Source organism: Heteronotia binoei, chromosome 12 (assembly GCF_032191835.1).
Source record: "Heteronotia binoei isolate CCM8104 ecotype False Entrance Well chromosome 12, APGP_CSIRO_Hbin_v1, whole genome shotgun sequence".
NCBI lineage: Eukaryota > Metazoa > Chordata > Lepidosauria > Squamata > Gekkonidae > Heteronotia > Heteronotia binoei.
Window position 1 is genome coordinate 72,471,607 of NC_083234.1, and position 13,587 is coordinate 72,485,193.

Sequence of the window (13,587 nt, forward strand, 5' to 3'; positions counted from 1 at the left end):
CTCAGAGTCTCACAGGGGCTTGCAATCTCCTTCCCCTCCTCTCCCCACAACAGACAGCCTGTGAGGTAAGTACATAATAACATAAGAGAAGTCATGTTGGATGAGGCCAATGGCTCATCCAGTCCAACACTCTGTGTCACACAGTGGCCAATATATAAGTGGGGCTAAAAGAGCTCATGGAGGACTGACCCAAAGTTACCCAGCTGGCTGCATGTGGAGTGGTGGGGAATCTAGCCCAGTTCTCCAGATTAGAGTCTGCTGCTCTTAAGCGCTACACCAAACCGGCCCTCATGAGGAATCTTGAGTCCCAGGACAGCATGCTTCATGACAATAGCACTTAAGAAACTCTGCGTGGACCAGAAACACGGGTGGACCTGGACATACAAAAGATGGGTTTGGGTCGTATTCAGGGGTCATTTTGTAGAAAAAGAGGTGCCGGAACTCATCAGCACAACTCATTTGCATATGCCACACACCCCCTGACATCACTGGAAGGTGTACTAAATTATATCAGCTCAGCATCTGCCTTAAAATGCTTCTTGAATTATAATTATCATCATAAAACCTGACTCCCAGCATACTTTTTAGATTCCTTTCTCCTATGTGGCCACAGGGGCATGATGACCCAGCTTCCGACGGGATCGAACTCAGGTTGTGAGCAGAGCTTAGGACTGCAGTACGGCAGCTTTAATACTCTGCGCCAGGGGGCTCTTTTTTGCATATTGTAACCAGTCTGCATATTGTAACCAATCACATGTTAAGGCTGTGGGCATATCTGCACTGCAGAGTTAAGCTGGTTTAAGAGTTCAGCTGCATGTCTGCCATTGAAGGGACTGAACAATGAGTTCGATCCTGGTGGAAGCTGGTTTCAGGTAGCTGGCTCAGGTTGACTCAGCCTTCCATCCTTCTGAGGTCGGTAAAATGAGTCCCCCGCTTGCTCCTTTCCTTTTTGCCATCGCCTTCCCCAGTCCTCTACACTTTCCCCCCAGCAAGCTGGGGACTCCTTTGACCGACCTCGGAAGGATGGAAGGCTGAGTCGACCTCGAGCCGTCTACCTGAACCCAGCTTCCGCTGGGGATTGAACTCAGGTTGTGAGCAGAGCTTAGGACTGCAGCACTGCAGCTTTAACACTCTGCGCCACGGGGCTCTTCATTTGAGCACAACCAGGATACAACCTCGAAAATACAAAAGATACAAAACTCAAGGCAGGGCTATGCATACTGGAGCCTACTGGATCCCTTTGGTCAGACACTGTGTTCCAGGTAGGGTTGTCCCCTCCGGGTTTGGAGATACCTGGAGGTCTGAGGGTGGAGCCTGAGAAGGTGGGGCTTTAGGGAGGAGAGGGACCTCAGTAGGGTCTAGTGGCAGACAGTCTACCTTCCGAAGCGGCCATTTTCTCCAGGAGAAGTGAAATTAATGTATTAAATAAATAAGAAACAAATCAGCTATTTATATAGTCTGGAAATCAGTTGTAATTCCGGGGAGGGGGGGGGGAATCTCTAGTCTCCACCTGAATGTTGGCACCCCCAGTTCTAGGGACGAAGAAGCTAATAATTTAGGGGACAGTGGAGAGGAAGCGAATGGGCATGTTTCAATTGAGAAATCATCAGGAGCGGATTTGGATGGAAAAGCAAAATCTGCCCTGGCCCCACAGATTAAGGGGTAGGCGGACTGCCATGGATCTTGGGGGTCCTGCTGCATTGCACCTGGTGGCGGGGAGGGGTCTGGCAACATGCAGGGCCCACACGCCGCCCATCACCTTGACGGGTTATTTCACTTGTTAGGAAAGACGAGAGGCATCCGTTTCTCTTTCCTCTCACGTCTCCTTGACTTGAGACTAGCTACCTCCTGGGCAGAGCTGGAAAGATGAGACGTCCTGCGCATTTTCGAGGTTGCTTCTGGAGCAGACGGTAAAACTTTTCCTCAGCCGCTAGAGAAAAGCAAGTTACTCTGCGTTTTCCGCAGCCCTTTTGTCTGCTGCCCTCGCTCTCCCCCTGGTCAGCATTAATATCCAATTCTCCCTGCTCTTGTTCTTTCCTGTGTATGTCTGGTTGTCTGCTACCGACCTCCTTTTGGTTCAGAGAAAGATTAAAGGAACGGGGAATAAGAAAGAGAGGCCCGTGCTCCAGCCTCCTTTCCCCCTTGGCGTGTGTGTCCCCACATTTTCCGTGCTGCAGGAACGTGGGTTGGTTTTCAATTCGTTCTTTCGTCTTGCGCGCCACCGCTGTTTTCATGTTTAAAATATGGGACCGGGCTCTGGCCACACTCAATTTTGCAGCCTCGCCGGTGTGGATCGCGCGGGGATGATTTAATTAAGGGAAGTTTGAGCAAAGGGGGAGCAAAACTAAAAAGGGAACAGGAACAGCAGCCATACTGGGGAGTGGGGCGGAAGGACAAGGTAGGGATTTTTTTAGTTAGCAGAGTGCTCAAGGCACACAGCCCAGCAGAGCTCGTCCAGAAACAAAGTTATGCCTCTTTGTCTTTGCAACGTAATACGAGTCCTTTTATTTAAGGAACTCTGTTCTGGACAGGATAGAGGAAAAGGAAAGGCAAGGTCCCCTGTGCAAGCACCAGTCGTTTCCGATTCTGGGGTGACGTTGCTTTCACAACATTTTCACGGCAGACTTTTTACGGGGTGGTTTGCCATCGCCTTCCCCAGTCATCTCCACTTCCCCCCCCCCCCAGCAAGCTGGGGACTCATTTTACCGACCTCGGAAGGATGGAAGGCTGAGTCAACCTCAAGCCGGCTACCTGAAAACCCAGCTTCCGCCGGTCGTGAGCAGAGCTTAGGACTGCAGTACTGCAGCTTTAACACTCTGCGCCACGGGGCTCCTGGACAGGACAGAGGTAGGCCTCTATATCTAGTCTAACTAGCTAAGATGGATGGAGATCAAGGATGCATGTTCTGCTCTCATGACGCCAAGATGGAGAGAGCTGGCACAGTGTGGAGAGATCGGAAGAAAGGAAGTTCCCCTAAGAGTAGCAATCTACAGATCAGAGAAGAGAAGGAAAGGACACTCGGTGTCCCAGCCTCTCTCTCTCTCTCTGATGGATCCAGGTGGGCAGCTGTGTTGGTCTGAAGCAGTAGAACAAAGTAGCAGTCAAGTAGCACCTTTAAGACCAACAAAGTTTTATTCGGAATGTAAGTTTTCGTATGCACGCACACTTCTTCAGACGAGGGGATGGGGTACTTTGTTGGTCTTAAAGGTGCTACTTCTCTCTCTCTGACTCTCTCATAGTCCTTCTCTGAAGACTGAGGCTAAGGACAGCACAAAATCCTCCACTTCCAACAGACAAGCTACCGCTCCTCTGGTGTTGCATGCCATGAGAGACTGAGCATTTCTCAGGAGCAAGGATATCCTTGGCTCAGCCTTTGTACGCTAGAACTAATGGCCCAGTACTTTCCAGATGTCTGAACACTGGGACATGGTCAGCATCAGTATTCCCAGTGGTCCAGACCTCTAGCAGGGCCCACTGTTGGCGACCTTGATCTTCCCACTCGCTTAGCCATGGTTTACCTTGATTTCGGTAAGGCTTTTGATAAGGTTCCGCATACTATTCTTGTTGACAAGTTGGTAAAATGGTTTGGATCCTGTTACTGTTTGGTGGATCCGTAACTGGTGGACAGATCGCACCCAAAGAGTGCTTGTGAATGGTTCCTCATCCTCTTGGAGAAGAGTGACAAGTGGAGTGTCTCAAGGATCTGTCCTGGGACCCGTTTCGTTCAATGTCTTCATAAATGATTTGGATGAAGGAATAGAGGGGATGCTTATTAAATGTGCAGATGATACTAAATTAGGAGGGGTCGCAAATACAGTAGAAGATAGAGACAGGATACAGGACCATCCTGACAGGCTGGAAAATTGAGATAAAACAAAGAGAATTTTAACAGGGATAAATGTAAAGTTCTGCATTTAGGTAAGAAAAATCCCATGCATCATTATAGGACGGGGGAGAATTGTCTTGGCAGTAATATGAGCAAAAAGGATCTAGGAGTCATAGTGGACTGTACACTGAACATGAGTCAGCAGTGTGATGTGGTAGCTAAAAAGACAAATTCAATTTTGGGCTGTACAATGTCCAGATCACATGAAGTGATGGTATTGCTCTGGTTAAATCTCACCTAGAGTACTGTGTTCAGTTTTGGGCACCTCAGTTTAAGAAGGATATAGACAAGCTGGAACATGTCCAGAGGAGGCCAATGAATTTGGTGAGGGATCTGGAGACCAAGTCCTATGAGGAAAGCTTGAAGGCACTGGGTATGTTTGGCCTGGAGAGGAGATGACTGAGAGGTGATATATCCAAGAGGGCAGCTGTGTTGGTCTGAAGAAGTGGAACAAAGCAGGAGTAAAGTGGCACCTTTAAGACCAACCAAGTTTTATTGAGAACGTAAGCTTTCGTGTGCTCTCTAAGCACACTTTATCAGACGAGGGGGATCAGTTTTGTGGGCTGAAATACATGCAGTTTGTTGTTTAAGAGTGCAAACTGGCTGTGGTCACATCTTCAAGTATTTGAAGGGCTGTCATATAAAGGATGGAGATCTGACCAGAACCAACAGGTTGAAATTAAATCAAAAGAATTTCTGGCTAAACGTTAGGAAGAACTTCCTGACACAGCCATTCTTCAGTGAAACACGTCTCCCCCAGCCAGCGTGTACAAGCCGCGGGTGTTCTCTGCTGCTCCTAGTTGGGGAAGGGCACAGGGAAGCAGGGGAATGGGGAGGAAGCGCAGAGATCCAAATCCAGATTCTTTTGAACTTCGGAATTGGAAGTTGATCACTGCAGGCTGAGCTCCTGGAAAGGTAGGAGGGAAATCGGAGCTTACATGCAATTTAAATCACACTGGAGAGGGGGAGGGAGAGGGGTGGCCCCTAGCCTCTCCAGCTTCTTGCTCTCACCACCACGGCCCCCTCCTACGGCCCCCCTGTGGCCCCCTCCGCCTGTGACTCTTACAGGGCCTGCCCTGCCACTAGGGAAACTAGGCAACTGCCTAGGGCGCCAACCCTCTGGGGGCACCAAATTGGGCACCTCCCCAAGTGACTCGGTGACGTTATCAGTGCAGGAGGGGCGCCAGAAATTAGCCTTGCCTAGGGTGCCAGACAGTCTAGGGTAGGTTTGCCAAGTCCAATTCCAGAAATATCTGGGGACTTTGGGGGTGGAGCCAGGAGACTTTGGGGGTGGAGCCAGGAGACACTGGGGTGGAGTGAGGGGGAGGGGTGGAAACGGCGCTGGGGAGCGTGGCGAGCCGCCCCATCTCGGAGCGGGCGACACCGCTGCGTGGCTGCCGCCTCTTCTCCGCTTGCCGTGGCTGCTCCTCCGAGATGGGCTCAGGCTGAGCCCATCTCGGAGGAGCAGCTGCGGTGGGGCAGGGGGGGCGGCAGCGGCGCGGCGGCCTCGCCCGCTCCACCTCTGGGGTGGAATCAGGGGGGGGTGGAGGCGGGCCGGGGGCGCGGCTCGCCGCGAGTCCGGGTCCTAGAAGGGCCCGGATTCGCGGCTCGCCATGCTCCTGGCCTGCCTCGCCCTCCCCTTCTCTGGTTTTGCCTGCGCTGCTGCCGCCTCTTGGCTGCTCCTCCGAGATGGGCTCTGCCTGGGCCCATCTCGGAGGAGCAGCTGCGGTGGGCGGGGAGGGGGCGGCAGCGGTGCGGCGGCCTCGCCCGCTCCATGATCGGGCGGCTTGCCATACTCCCCGGCCCCGTTTCCCCCCCCCCCGCTTCCGTTTTTTTGGGGAGCGGGGGAAGAGGGTGGAAATCCTGGGGTCCCCCGCCAGGGCGGGAGGGTTGGGAAGCCTAGTCTAGGGTCAGCTTTGGATTCTTAGCTATGGGGGCTGGGCCCTCCTGATGTCCCATGTTCATTGCTGAGAAGATGGGCCTGTGCAGGTTTTCTCCCCCCCCCCCCTTTGCTGTCAAGTCACAGCCAACTGGATAGCCCAGGCCAGCCCGATCTCATCAGATCTTGGAAGCTAAGCAAGCAAGTACTTGGAAGGAATACCAGGGTCAGGACGCAGAGGCAGACAACACAAGCCACCTCTCCGAAAAACGTCCTAGCCAGAAGTCAACGTGACTTCCAGGCATGCAAGTGCATGCACACGCATGCACACACATACACAAAGTGCTAAAAAAAAAAGGTCACAGCCTATTTGTTTGTTAATATTAATACTGTTAAATAATACACAAGTTTGTATTGCTCCATAACAAAACGACCAATAAAAATTATTTGTGGGGGGGGGAGTCACCTCCAACTTTTGGTGATGGTGATCTCCAGTGTTCCCTCTAAGCTGAGTTAGTGTGAGCTAGCTCACAGAAGTTTGGCCACCAGCTCACAGATTTTTGTCTTAGCTCAAGAAAAATAGCCCCCAAGCAAACTAATTGATGCAGGGGCTCACAACTTTAATGCCGGTAGCTCACAGAGTAGAATTTTTGCTCACAAGACTCCATGGCTTAGAGGGAACATTGGTGACCTCATAGGGGTTTCAAGGCAAGCGATACTAACAGAGGTGGTTTGCCATTGACTGCCTCTGCTTAGCAAACGTGGACTTCCTTGATGGTCTCCCATTCAAGTACTAACCACAGCCAACCCTGCTCAGCATCAAGATCTTCATAAGAACATGAGGAGCCATGTTGGATCAGGCTAGTGGCCCATCCAGTCCATCACTCTGTGTCACATAAGAACATAAGAGAAGCCATGTTGGATCAGGCCAATGGCCCATCCAGTCCAACACTCTGTGTCACATAAGAACATAAGAGAAGCCATGTTGGATCAGGCCAATGGCCCATCCAGTCCAACACTCTGTGTCACATAAGAACATAAGAGAAGCCATGTTGGATCAGGCCAATGGCCCATCCAGTCCAACACTCTGTGTCACATAAGAACGTAAGAGAAGCCATGTTGGATCAGGCCAATGGCCCATCCAGTCCAACACTCTGTGTCACACAGTGGCCAAAAAAACCCAAGTGCCATCAGGAGGTCCACCAGTGGGGCTAGATGCCCTCCTATTGTGTGTCCCCCCCAAGTACCAAGAATACAAAGCATCACTGCCCCAAAGGTAAAGGTAGTCCCTGTGCAAGCACCAGTCATTTCCGACTCTGGGGTGATGTTGCTTTTACAACATTTTCACGGCAGACTTTTTACGGGGTGGTTTGCCATTGCCTTCCCCAGTCATCTACACTTTCTTCCCAGCAAGCTGGGGAGTCATTTGACTGACGTCGGAAGGACAGAAGGCTGAGTCAACCTCGAGCCAGCTACCTGAAACTGCTTCCGCCGGGGTCAAACTCAGGTTGGGAGCAGAGCTTAGGACTGCAGCACTGCAGCTTTACCACTCTGCGCCACAGGGCTCTGAGATTAGGCTAGCCTGGACTATCCAGGTCAGGTCTTGGGTTTTTTAGGGCAGGTAGAAAGATCGTGTTTGTTAGCGGTAAGAAATCAATCCGAAACAAATCCCTTCCAAAATCAGAAACTGCACTTCTGCAACATGCCACTCAGGATAGGAAAGAAAGCCAATTTCTTACCCCTGCCATTTTACTTGAAAGACCCAGTTTTGATTTTGTTCCTTCCATGTGCAAATAGAATTAAAGAATTTTGCATCATTTTTTCCCTGGTTTCCTTACGCTGAATTTGTTCCCTGTTAAAGCTAATGCATTTTTCAATGGTGTTTTTCGGTCAGTTGCTCGTAAACATAATATAATGTAAAAACTTGCATCAAAGAAACAAAGTGGGACAGCAAATGGAACCAAGAAAAACTCAGAATGGCAACATATTTAAAAAAAAAAAAAACAGAAAAAGGGCGTCCCTTGTCTGCAGCTCTGTTGTAAGCTCACAGCAATGGCACAAATGGAGCCCTTTTTCACAATCTCCACCTGTTTCATGGCTGGAAAAGAGGGCGATGGCAAACCACCCCGCAAAAAGTCTGCCATGAAAACGTTGTGATGCGATGTCGCCCCAGAGTCGGAAATGACTGGTGCTTGCATAGGGGACTACCTTGACCTTTTTAAGATGATCAGAGAGTTGGTGCACCTTCCCTATGAGGAAAGGCTGAGGAGTCTGGGACTTTTATGCTTAGAAAAGAGAAGACTAAGGGGTGACATGATGGAGGTTTATAAAATGATGCATGGGGTGGAGAGAGCGGACAAAGAGAAATTCTTCTCCCTCTCCCAAAATACTAGCACTCAAGGGCATCCCATGAAGCTGATGGGCAGTAGGTTCAAGAGGGACAAAAGGAAATACTGCTTTGCAAAAAAAAAAAAGAGTTATTACAATGTGGAATTCACCGCCGGAAGATGTAGTGACAGCACAGGAATGCTTTAAAAGGGGATTAGAGAGATTCATGGAGGATAGGTCTATCAATGGCCACTAGCTATGAATACTCTGTGCCCTGCTGCTCCAGAGGAACTGGTTGGCCACTGTGTGAGTCAGGATGCTGGCCTAGATGGACCACTGGTCTGATCCAGCAGGGCTCTTCTTACATTCTGCCGTCCTTACGTTCTTCTGCCTCGTACGGCTTTTCTGAATGCGTCCGTGGAAATAATCTGAGTCAAAGATTCTGGCCGGCCGTAACTCCCCCGCCACCAAAACCCTCGCTGGACCTCCCTATTCAAAAGAGAGCAGAGCTCTCTGATCTCACCAGATTGGCAGGCGAGGGAAAGGTACTTTCCCCCCCCCCCCACACACACACACACCAACGCTTTCCAACCACCTTAGCAAGGAGCTGGGCAGCTGCAATTTCTAAATCATGCATGAAACCCGAAATTACAAATTCATCTTTACAAAGTTATCCGACTTGGGAGGTTTAAAAGAAGCAACTCTGCCACTTACCGGCTTCCGCCAGTGTGACAGAAAAGGGTACACAATGTCAGAAAAAGAATACTTGGAAAGGAATACATCAAGCTGTTTTTATCGCCTAATTTCTTTCCAAATGTAATGTGATTAAAACCTAAGGGTTTTTTCCTTCTTCTTCTTCTTTTTTTAAAATCTTAACACCTTGAAACTCCAGCCTGGTAGTAAGGAATTATTTATAAACAGAGCCATCGAAATGTGCTCTGGTGCCAACACTAATCAACTTCTTCAACCCGCTTCAAAGCACGAAAATAAAAAAAAAGAGAGAGAACCTTTCTATCCACGGATCCTTTTGAGGTTTAAGTAGGAGCACGATTTAAAATTCACAAGGAAACCCCGAGGTACTGAAGCTTTAATACACAGCTTTCTTGGACAAACGTTTGATAAAAAAACGAAACGTACCATTATACACACCGTATCACGCTTTAATATTGCCCAGGGCTACTGTAAATGCTCACTTTGTACTAAATCTGGTTTTCCTTCTGCTTAGGAGCTGGCAGCAGACGGGGCAAAGCGGAACGCACCAATTTACTCATTTACACGGCAGTAAGGACCTTCCGCCGCTCGGTCTTTTACCGTATGACATGGGGGCATTACCAGGACAAGCTCAACTGTCCTTGTGACCCCTTCTAGCTTATAGGCATATCCCATTATGATGCAAACAGCCACAACCCGGCACAGAGTTCTGTGCATACCACAGATTTCAATGAGTTTAAGTGGCGTCGACTCTATTAGGCTGGGCCAGGGAGTGTATTAGCAGTAAAACAGCATGGCCGATTTCTACAAGAGAATTTCCAGCTCCAGATTAGCTGTCTAACGGGGTGCATCAGCCAGCCAACAGATAACAACGCGGCCTGATTTCACTTCCGTCAGTTCTGTGTACCGTTCCTAAAATTAGCATCTAGCTCTGTTAATAAGGACAACTGCATTTTTTAATTTATTTCTGCCCTGTGCCTTATAAGGGAGATACACACATTCAGATCAATGGCAGGAACAAACTGGAATATCTGCCTGTTTGTGTATTTCCAAAAAGAAGAGTCTGTGTAGTATAACAGATAGCTGTGGGACATGGGCTCACAACTTCTTGTGTTAGCTCGTGGTAGTTTCAAGATCATCACGTCTTGATGGTACCAGACAGAGGGACGATCTACTGCATTATCTTCTAGAATGACTATTTTAAAATTAGAAGTTTAAGGAGTAAGTTGAGGCTATCTATCCTGCGCGTGAACACTTCTCCGTGTCGGAAAATAATGTTACTTTGCGGAGAGAGAACAGGTTAAAATATTACTGACTGCATAGCTAATTTTGAATTATGTCACTGCAAAAGGGAGGCGTTCTATAAAATCAACCACATTTAATATTATTTTATTGTTCTGATGTCGGTAAGAATGGGCATTTCATGTTGCAAAAGAGACAGACGAGAGAACGTATTCAATTGATTTTAATTTATTAAATTTATAGCCGATCCCTTCTCCCCTGAATGGCACTGGAGATGGCTAACAACATATAAGGCAAGGCACGAGTTTTTGTGAGCCACTGCTCAAATACAGCTCCAACCTGTCACAAATTTCTTTAGTCTTCAAGGAGCTACTGAACTCTTGCTCTTTTCTACTGCAAGAGACAGATGAACATGGCTGTCCATCTTAACATAGAAAAAAACCCAATGGAACACTGTGGCTTATAGCTTCTGCAATAAATATCTTTTATTTATTTATTTATTAGGTTTATATCTCGCCCTCCCTGCCGAAGGAGGCTCCACATGAAGCTTACACATGAAGAGCCAGTTTGGTGTAGTGGTGAAGTGTGCGGACTCTTATCTGGGAGAACCAGGTTTGATTCCCCACTCTTCCACTTGCAGCTGCTGGTATGGCCTTGGGTCAGCCATCGGTCTGGCAGGAGTTGTCCTTGAAAGGGCAGCTTCTGGGAGAGCTCTCTCAGCCCCACCCACCTCATAGGGTGTCTGTTCTGGGGGGAGAAGATATAGGAGATTGTAAGCCGCTCTGAGACTCTGATTCAGAGAGAAGGGCGGAGTATAAATCTGCAATTCTTCTTCTTACTGGGACAGTCCTTAGCTAACTGCCCTGTCTCTGACTAAATTAACTCACAGTTAATATCATGTCGAAAAACCAAGGAAAATCTCCATGTTGAGTTCCTTGTATGAAAGTCAAAATACACATCAGATAAATAATAGAATGAAGCAGGCAAGTAGCGCCTTTAAGACCAACAAACTTTTATTCAGAACGTAAGCTTTCGTGTGCATGCACACTTCTTCAGACGAGGAATGAGGTACAGTAAGCAGAGCCACATATAGCTGGAGTTTAGAATGCAAAGTGGTACAAAGCTAAAATCCAGGAATTTTTTTTTAACTTTGTACCACTAGCTAAACCCCACTAGCTATATGTAGCTCTGCTTATTGTACCTCATTCCTCGTCTGAAGAGGTGTGCATGCACACGAAAGCTTACATTCTGAATAAAAGTTTGTTGGTCTTAAAGGTACTCCTTGACTCCTGCTTTGTTCTACTGCTTTAGACCAACACAGCTGCCCACCTGGATCTATCAGATAAATAAGGCAGCTCTCTATCCCGACAAGCAAGACCTTTTGTGAGGGGGATGCTCAAAACCTAATTGTGTTTGCAAGAAACTTCTCCCATCAGTCTAAGTGGGGCAGGCAGGGCTATTTCGTAAGCGCTCTTAGTTATGCAACCCATGACAACTGCCAGTTGAAAAGACCCTGCTGAGAAAGTCGTGGGGGGGGGGGGGAAGATGACGTCAGATGAAAGCCCCCTCCCCCCCCCTGTCTGGCGTTTGGTCATCAAGAGGACCGCAGTCATCAAGCGATGACCCAGGATGCATGAAGTGGCCCACCGTACAGACTGGGAATAACATCTTACTCTCTCTCAGAAATTTTACGAGAACCTAAAAGCCTTGGTGCATCAGACCCCGTGGCGCAGAATGCAGTACTGCAGTCCAAACTCTCTGCTCCTGACCTGAGTTCGATCCCAGCGGAATCTGGGTTCAGGTAGCCGGCTCAAGGTTGACTCAGCCTTCCATCCTTCCGAGGTCAGTAAAATGAGTCCCCAGCTTGCTGGGGGAGGTGGGGGAGTGTAGATGACTGGGGAAGGCAATGGCAAACCACCCCGTAAAAAAGGCTGCCATGAAAATGTCGTGATGCGACATCACCCCAGAGTGGAAATGACTGGTGCTTGTTCAGGGGACCACCTTTACCTTTATCAGACCCAGTATGCTGTCTCCAACTGAGGGCAGCCAAGACACAAAGGCAGTAGCCCTCCAGGGAGGAGACTACCTGCAGATGTGGCGCCCACGGCTCACAGTTGATTGGAGGCTTTTTAACAAGCCCTGTAAGCCAGTGGCCATCATCACATTTTGTGGCAGTCAATGCCATGAACTAACCAGGCGCTTATGAACAGGTAATACATCCAGAACCTCTTTTTTAAAATTACATACTAAAAAATAATTCTATATCACTTGAAAGATCACATCACATGGTGAACGCTGATTAGACTTGAATGTAGGTAATAATTTCCTGTCCTTAAGATTTCAGCACTGATTAGCGTCTTTGAAAGCTTTGCCAAGCCCACGGTTGTGTTCAGCTATAAATCTGCACCGCTTCTGTATATTTTTTTTTCTAAAGGAGTGTTTTAGAACTTATTATTAATTAAAGGGTTTTCTGACTTCACACCTGGGATAGATACAATCCCGTTTTTTCCCCCATCCGCATCTCTGTTTGAAATTTTCTCTTGGGCAAAACCTGTCTTGCAAGGAGAGATCATGAAAATTCATAGCTTTACTGATGACTTTAATAAGGTGAGGTTTTCCTCCTTCCAAACAGTCAGCACCTTCCTCGGTGATCAAAAAGTTTGGGCTTTTTTAATCAGCTTTCCAGAGACGACTTATTTTTAAAAAATGACTCTTAATTTTTATTATGGTTGTTCCTATATCTAAACGGAGGACAACAGACAGAAATTCTACATTAACTGAAGTATGTTTGGAGCCTATTCACCTCCGGATTTACAGAGCCTGTGAACTGGAAGTCCACTTCGTACTTTTCCAGTACTATTTTGGAGCCGTTTCACCCAAGACTGCCAGAGCAGTTTCTACCATGCGACCTCACAGGGCTCCACCCCCAAATCTCCAAGAATTTCCCAACTTGGAGTTGGAAACCCTATCTTACATGCCGATTAACATGATGCCCTCGCCCGCTTCCCATATGAACTAGAGTTGCCAACCTCCGGATAGTGTCTGGGGATCTCCTGGGATTACAACTGATCCCCAGACAACAGAGACCAGTTCCCCTCGAGAAAATGACTGTTTTGGAAGATGGAGTCTGGCGATTATGCCTGGGTAGAGTCACTCCACTCCTGAAATTCCACCCTTCCTAGATGCCACCCCCAAACCTCCAGGAATTTCCCAATCTAGAGTTGGCAACCCTATAAACTATCTGCCAGGCAGTCACCAGGACAACTTGACAATCTGACAACTTGACAGAAACTGTATTGCCTTACTGAAGAAATCATAAACCGCCATAAGAAGTGAATAGCACCAATATGTAATATTTATAAATTTATAGTTTTAATGCTATACTGTTTCACTGTCTCAATAAGCAAATTTGACTGTTGTTAGCCACCGTTCGCGGAGAGGGCGAGTTTAAAGTAAATAATATATTTTAAAAAAATAAATAAATAAACTGAGCAGAAAACTAGAATCCAGGTTCCCTGCTTCCAAAATTAACTGTCTAGCC

At 47.9% G+C, this 13,587-nt stretch overlaps 1 protein-coding gene across 1 annotated transcript in view; it reads right to left on the reverse strand.

The window, feature by feature from the left end:
- The window catches only part of AK8 (adenylate kinase 8), a 229,179-nt gene that overhangs the window by 206,095 nt on the left and 9,497 nt on the right, over window positions 1-13,587 (reverse strand). The gene's annotated exons all lie outside the window — the stretch shown is intronic.